Source organism: Triticum dicoccoides, chromosome 6A, assembly GCF_002162155.2.
Source record: "Triticum dicoccoides isolate Atlit2015 ecotype Zavitan chromosome 6A, WEW_v2.0, whole genome shotgun sequence".
Classification (NCBI taxonomy): Eukaryota; Viridiplantae; Streptophyta; class Magnoliopsida; order Poales; family Poaceae; genus Triticum; species Triticum dicoccoides.
This window is the reverse complement of record NC_041390.1, coordinates 423,485,071-423,492,216: the sequence shown is the minus strand read 5'-3', so window position 1 is coordinate 423,492,216 and position 7,146 is coordinate 423,485,071.

The window sequence follows — 7,146 nt, the reverse complement described above, 5'->3', positions numbered from 1 at the left end:
GCGGAGGCCAGCTGGGCCGCTCGGCCCAGCGTGGGGGGGGGGTGTTTCTATTTTTATGTTTTTTTTAGCTTTGTTTTCTGTTTTCTTTTCTTTATCTATTTTCTTTTCTATTTTATTCTTTTAACTTTTGTTTTATAAAATATAAATACAACTCCTAAATTAATGTTATAATTTATTCTACTGCCCCAAAAAGTTTGACACCTAATAAAAATAGTTTGCATTATTATTAATTATAAAAGGCATTTAATTAATTGTCACAACTGCTGTTTTAATTACTCTAGAGCCTTTAACATATTATAAAATTGTGGTTTCCCCACAATAATTACCTGTGCATTATTTTGTTCACTCCGAACATTTTAGTTTTAAAATTTGAAGACTTTTATTGTTTGCCTGATTTTGAACTTGAATTTGAATCAGTTTCGAACTAACTCGAGATTAGCAACTATAATTGAGGTGACGTGGCATCATTAGCAGAGGAGCACTGTAGCTTAATTACCCGGGCGTCACAATTCTCCTCCACTACAAGAAATCTCGTCCCGAGATTTAAGAGGGGAAGTGCGGGGAAGGGATTAGGTTGCGAAATTCTAACGGGTCTTGTTGGTCTTGGCTACTCTTCTCGAGGAGGTCGATCCATTACATGGTTGTCTTCACTTCTCTGCTTCAGGTCATCATGGTGATGTCGTTCTTTTCTCGGGAACTCCAACGTACTTACGAATAGGTAAGGGGGCAGCTCGGCTACGACAGAATGCTTATGAGGGAAACAATCTGGGGGTTAACCCATGAATGAGCATAAGATTATCTCTTGAGTCGAACATATCGAATACATCAAGAGTAAGGTACGAAGGTACAATAAGAGGTTCCAAGTGGATAGATAGTTGCTCGAAGTCTGAACCAGAGTGAGAAAGGGTTTCAGAGCAGCGAGAGTAAGTATTGCGTCTGATACCAGAATAGAGCATTAGGAAGGTGGCCCGTGAATTAAATACGAAGCCAAGCGCGAGGAATAACTTCGACAATAGGGTGTATAGGAGAGTCAGGTTTCGATCCTGTGGAACTGTGGGTTGTGGGCCCACCATGTGGGTTAGAAGTAGGAAGGGCGGAGACGTCTTGCGTGATCATGCAAGCAAGGCATGTCAGGGGGTAGCCTGTCGATTATGTCGGCGACAACGTCGATACCAAGGGCGAGGGACGAAGAGAACTATTTTCCTGCTCGTTGAACGAGGCGGACCAATAGGCAAAGTTCTCGTCCATCGGCGGTTACCGGAAGTCATCAACAGTAGTAACAAGGTCTTACTGACAGAGTTGCACATCGAGGTGTTTGCACAAGCAGTGGATTATTATTGCTTATATCATATAGATCATAGAAAAGGTTTAAACAAACCAATGGAAGGAAAATATGATCATCAGATTAAACAGAACAATGGAAAGGAAAATATGTTTAAACACATATTTCGAGGGTATATCCTTCCCAAGGACAAGCAGAGCAAGATATCCATGACAGGATATAAAGTAGAAAACCATTTAGGTAAGGGGGGAGGAATCTCATGATATTACTCATACAACGGTGTTAGGATAATTGATAATTAAAATATAGCATCGTGCTTCAAACGTGCCTGTTGAAAATCGGAGTACCATTGACATGCTTCGAGATAGCAGTGACATGGTCTTCAGGTGAAGATCAGACTTTGGAAACACGAAGGATCCATCAGGAACAACTTGTAGAATAAGTCTTACAATTTCCTCATGGGTGAATGGATAACCTTGCTGAAAAGGAATCTATAATGATAGGTCCTCCAGCCGGGGGGGGGGGTGCTAGGCATGACATCATGTTACTGGGTCATCAAAGGATCAATATCATAACTCTTGGAAAGTTGTCCCATCCATCATATCTGACCGAGATTCATATCCAATTGGTGTCATGATACCTCAGACTCAAGGGGTCCGAGAGGAAAAGGTGCAACACAAATCGACAAAATGACATTGCAAGATTCTCGGGAAATGAACTATGGGAGCGGGTTTCTGAAGCAATAGTTCATCATTAAACCAAGGAGGGGATGAGGAGGTGGCTGATGGGCTCAGCGACAATTCATCGAGAATTCCAAATGGATGGATTTCCATGATAATGTGAACAAGAGGATGACATTTGTTAGATCAAATGATATAATGGGACATGCTCGAGGAAAACATACATAATTAAACATTGGTTGAACGGTGCACCCGAAATATGGGTTGGGTTGCACGGTCGATGTTAGAATGGTGATTCAATTATCGAAAGACTTAGAATGAACTATCGCCCATTCACTTCAAAGCAATAGGGTTGCTAGAAGTTTTGATTTCACAAGTCATAGCTCCATTGTCGGTATTCCGGTTGAAAACAATACGGGGACCAAGGAATGAACGAAGATGGCAAGAAGTATTAAGATATCAAGAATTATTAAGAGGTGGTGAAATTCTCACCACATTCTTGACAAAAGTGATGGTAATACTTCCGAGGTAAGGAAGATCAACTGCTGGGTAGCAGTGACCTCAAGGTTTACACAAAACGCGAACAAGTTGTGTTGAACGGAAGGCAATAAAGTGGTCGATGAGAACAGGAATCATTGAGGGGCAAGGATGGTATTACCCATCATGAATTTAATTTGAATTCCTGGAAGAGCTCATAAGGTTGATGATGATCACGACACAATTGTCGAGAGATTTCATGCAGATGTAGTCAATCAGCGACGACATCAAGTCAAAGGAATGATGAAGCAAGAGGTTATTGGAACCACAGTTACGACACAAACTCGAACTCAAGCTTGTTGTTTAAGGTGAAAGGGTATGACGATGAGGATCGACGTAAGGTTAGTTCATCGTCGAAAATTGGTGCTCCGAGAATAAGGACCATGTAGCACAGTTAGAATCGTCACGACAATGATATAGCCAAACAGGCTAGGAATGGCGTGATCGGGTACAAACTCGTATTTATAGAAGCTTACTAAAGAGTTGTTGAACCGTAGAGCAGACTCGGTTCAGTTATCGGTGTCTTTGAGTGTTTAATAACTCAGAGCCCGTGAAAAATGGGAATCAGTGGTAAGGTAGCACTTGATGAAGAACTTATAAGAAGTTATGCAGTACCATGATAATCTCGAGATACCAGGGGGGTAATACTGAACACAAGATCAAAGTAAAGGTCGGACTGGTGTATTGATCCATAGAAGACAATTGTTTTAACTTGTCCGAGAAATGGAATCAAAGAAGAACAATCATGGTCGGAACCACGGTTGCGTAGGATCAATTCACAGATACCATATGTTAGTTATCAAGGAAATAGTTATTATTACAAGAAGCTTCCATGATAGGATATACATCGCGTCCATGGGCATGAACACAAGTTCAAGGTCGACTCCCACTTCTCCGATGCATAGGTTTTCATTCACTTCTCACGTTCGATGAAGTTGCAGTGTTGAAATTTTATCTGGCGAAGCACCAGAAGAGTATTATTCGTGAAAACTTTCGAGTTCACACATATCAAGGAAGGCATAGGTTCAACCCATCGTGGCATCTTAGAATCATATACCAGAATCTTTAGAAGTAATTAACTCAAGCTCGAAGGCAGAGCATGGTTGAGAAAGCAGAGGATACAATTTACCAAGGCATTATATACCCATGGAAAGGCTCTCAAGGTTATTCAATATGAAGGACACTGTCGGATAAAATCCAACAAAGGAACCGATGGTCCACAAGGGATCTGAGGTGAGCACCGGTACTCAACCAGAGGAAGAAGAATGCATGGGCATCATATTATAGAACATCGGAATGATTCGATGCTTAGATAATAAAGGAATTTCGATTTCCAAAACAAAGGATCAGAAGCAGTTGCTCTGATCAAGGATGGGTAAGTTGGATATACCAGAGGCACAATTGACGACAAATAGTTTGGTCGAGAACCAGCTCATGTTCAAAAATGATGTCTGAGCCGGAAGGATAATTTAGAAGGGTTGATAGATGATTGTGTGCATTCGCACACATGCTGAATCAATAGGATCAAAATGACGATGCCTAAGGATACTAACGAATATTGCCAGACATATGGAAAGCATCCATAATGCAAGCAGACAAGTATTGCAGAGCAATAAGCTATTAAGGATTTTTGGAGGATCAAATAGTATTTCGAAGACCATTGTGAAACACATGAACAACTAGGGGATGAGCGGATACTCGATAAGTGCGAGAATTATCCATAGGGGTATTCAGGTGACAAGGAACAGCAAGGCGATAAGCTCAAAGGATTATCGAGACAACGACGAGTGTTTCGAGGTATCTGGTAATAACAAGACCAACTGGGGATGAATGTAAGAATAACAACTGCAAGTAGTTATCCATAAGGGTTGACGGTGGAAGGGGAATTGCAAATGCGATGAACATAAGTTCTCGGGTTAAAAACAGAGAGTATCTTCAGGGTCTTCACGTGCCGCAGACGATCATCATTAATAAGGGGCTCTCCGGGTGAAAGTGATAACGAGATCCTAATGTTAGATTTAGCAAAAATCATTTAACCCAAATAGAAGAGAAATAAGAGTCCCAGAGTATAGGTCGAGGAATAAAAGATCCTAATACCACCCAATGGCGACGTGGGCCCGTAAGGCTCACAGCCATGTTAGTAAAAGTTTTATAGTGACTAGACTCGACTTCGGCCAAGGAGTGTGGAAGGGGGATTCCTACAGGCAGTCGGCTCTGATACCAACTTGTGACGCTCCCGATTTAATCGTACACTAATCATGCACGCAAATGTGTACGATCAAGATCAGGGACTCACGGGAAGATATCACAACACAACTCTACAAATAAAATAAGTCATACAAGCATCATAATACAAGCCAGGGGCCTCGAGGGCTCGAATACAAGTGCTCGATCATAGACGAGTCAGCGGAAGCAACAATATCTGAGTACAGACATAAGTTAAACAAGTGTGCCTTAAGAAGGCTAGCACAAACTGGGATACAGATCGAAAGAGGCGCAGGCCTCCTGCCTGGGATCCTCCTAACTACTCCTGGACGTCGTCAGCGGGCTGCAAGTAGTAGTAGGCACCTCCGGTGTAGTAGGCGTCGTCGTCGACGGTGGAGTCTGACTCCTGGACTCCAGCATCTGGTTGCGACAACCAGGTAGAAGGGAAAGGGGGAAAAGAGGGAGAAAAGCAACCGTGAGTACTCATCCAAAGTACTCGCAAGCAAGGAACTACACTACATATGCATGGATATATGTGTAAGGAGGCCATATCAGTGGACTGAACTGCAGAATGCCAGAATAAGAGGGGGATAGCTAATCCTGTCGAAGACTACGCTTCTGGCAGCCTCCGTCTTGCAGCATATAGAAGAGAGTAGATTGTAGTCCTCCAAGTAGCATCTCCAAGTAGCATCTCCAAGTAGCATCTCCAAGTAGCATCGCATAGCATAAACCTACCCGGCGATCCTCTCCTCGTCGCCCTGCGGAAAAGCGATCACCGGGTTGTCTGTGGAACTTGGAAGGGTGTGTTTTATTAAGTATCCGGTTCTAGTTGTCATAAGGTCAAGGTACAACTCCAAGTCGTCCTGTTACCGAAGATCACGGCTATTCGAATAGATTAACTTCCCTGCAGGGGTGCACCACATAACCCAACACGCTCGATCCCATTTGGCCGGACACACTTTCCTGGGTCATGCCCGGCCTCGGAAGATCAACACGTCGCAGCCCCACCTAGGCAAAACAGAGAGGCCAGCACGCCGGTCTAAACCTAAGCGCGCAGGGGTCTGGGCCCATCGCCCTGAGCACACCTGCACGTTGAGTGGGCGGCCGGAAGCAGACCTAGCCTAGTGGCGTTCCAGTCCAATCCGGCGCGCGCCGCTCCGTCGCTGACGTCTGAAGTGCTTCAGCTGATACCACGACGTCGGGATACCCATAACTACTCCCACGTAGATGGTTAGTGCGTATAGGCTCGTAGCCGACTCAGATCAAATACCAAGATCTTGTTAAGCGTGTTAAGTATCCGCGAACGCCGAACAGGGCCAGGCCCACCTGTCTCCTAGGTGGTCTCAACCTGCCCTGTCGCTCCGCCACAAAGCAACAGTCGAGGGCCGTCGGGAACCCAGGCCCACCTCTACCGGGATGGAGCCACCTGTCCTTTCAGCCCCCTCGTCAGAATCACTTGCGGGTACTCAATGAGCTGACCCGACTTTAGTCACCATCAGTATAGTATGTATGTATGTATAGTAATATACCCGTGATCACCTCCCAAGTGATCACGGCCCGATAGTATAGCAAGGCAGACTGACAAGAATGTAGGGCCAATGATGATAAACTAGCATCCTATACTAAGCATTTAGGATTGCAGGTAAGGTATCAACAGATGTAGCGACAATGTCAGGCTATGCATCAGAATAGGATTAACGAAAGCAGTAACATGCTACACTACTCTAATGCAAGCAGTATAGAGGAGAATAGGCGATATCTGGTGATCAAGGGGGGGGGCTTGCCTGGTTGCTCTGGCAAGAGAGAGGGGTCGTCAACTCCGTAGTCGTACTGGGTAGCAGCGGCGTCGGTCTCGTAGTCTACCGGAGATAAGAGGGGGAAGAAACAATGAATACAATGCAAACATAAACACGACGATGCGTGACGTGACAATGAGCGGTGCTAGGTGTGCCCTAACGTGGTATGAGGTGGTACCGATTAAGGGGGGAAACATCCGGGAAGTATTCCCGGTGTTTCGCGTTTTCGGGCAGAGGAGCCGGAGGGGGAAAGTTGCGAGTTCGATAGGTTAGGGGTGTGTGGCGGACGAACGGACCGCGTATCCGGAATCGTCTCTTCGTTCTGAGCAACTTTCATGTTGAAAATATTTTAATCCGAGTTACGGATTAAAAGATATGATTTTTAAAAGATTTTAACAAATTTGGATTTTAATTATTTATTTAATTAATTCGAAAAAATGTATTTATGACGTCAGCATGATGTCATGCTGACGTCAGCAGTCAACAGGGGTTGACTGAGTCAACCCTGACAGGTGGGTCCCGTTCGTCATACACTGTTAACTAATTAACCTAATTAATTTTAATTAACAGTAGTTAATTAGGTTAATTAGTTATTAGGTTAATTAACCAGGATTAATTAACTTAATTAATTACTTGATTAATTAGT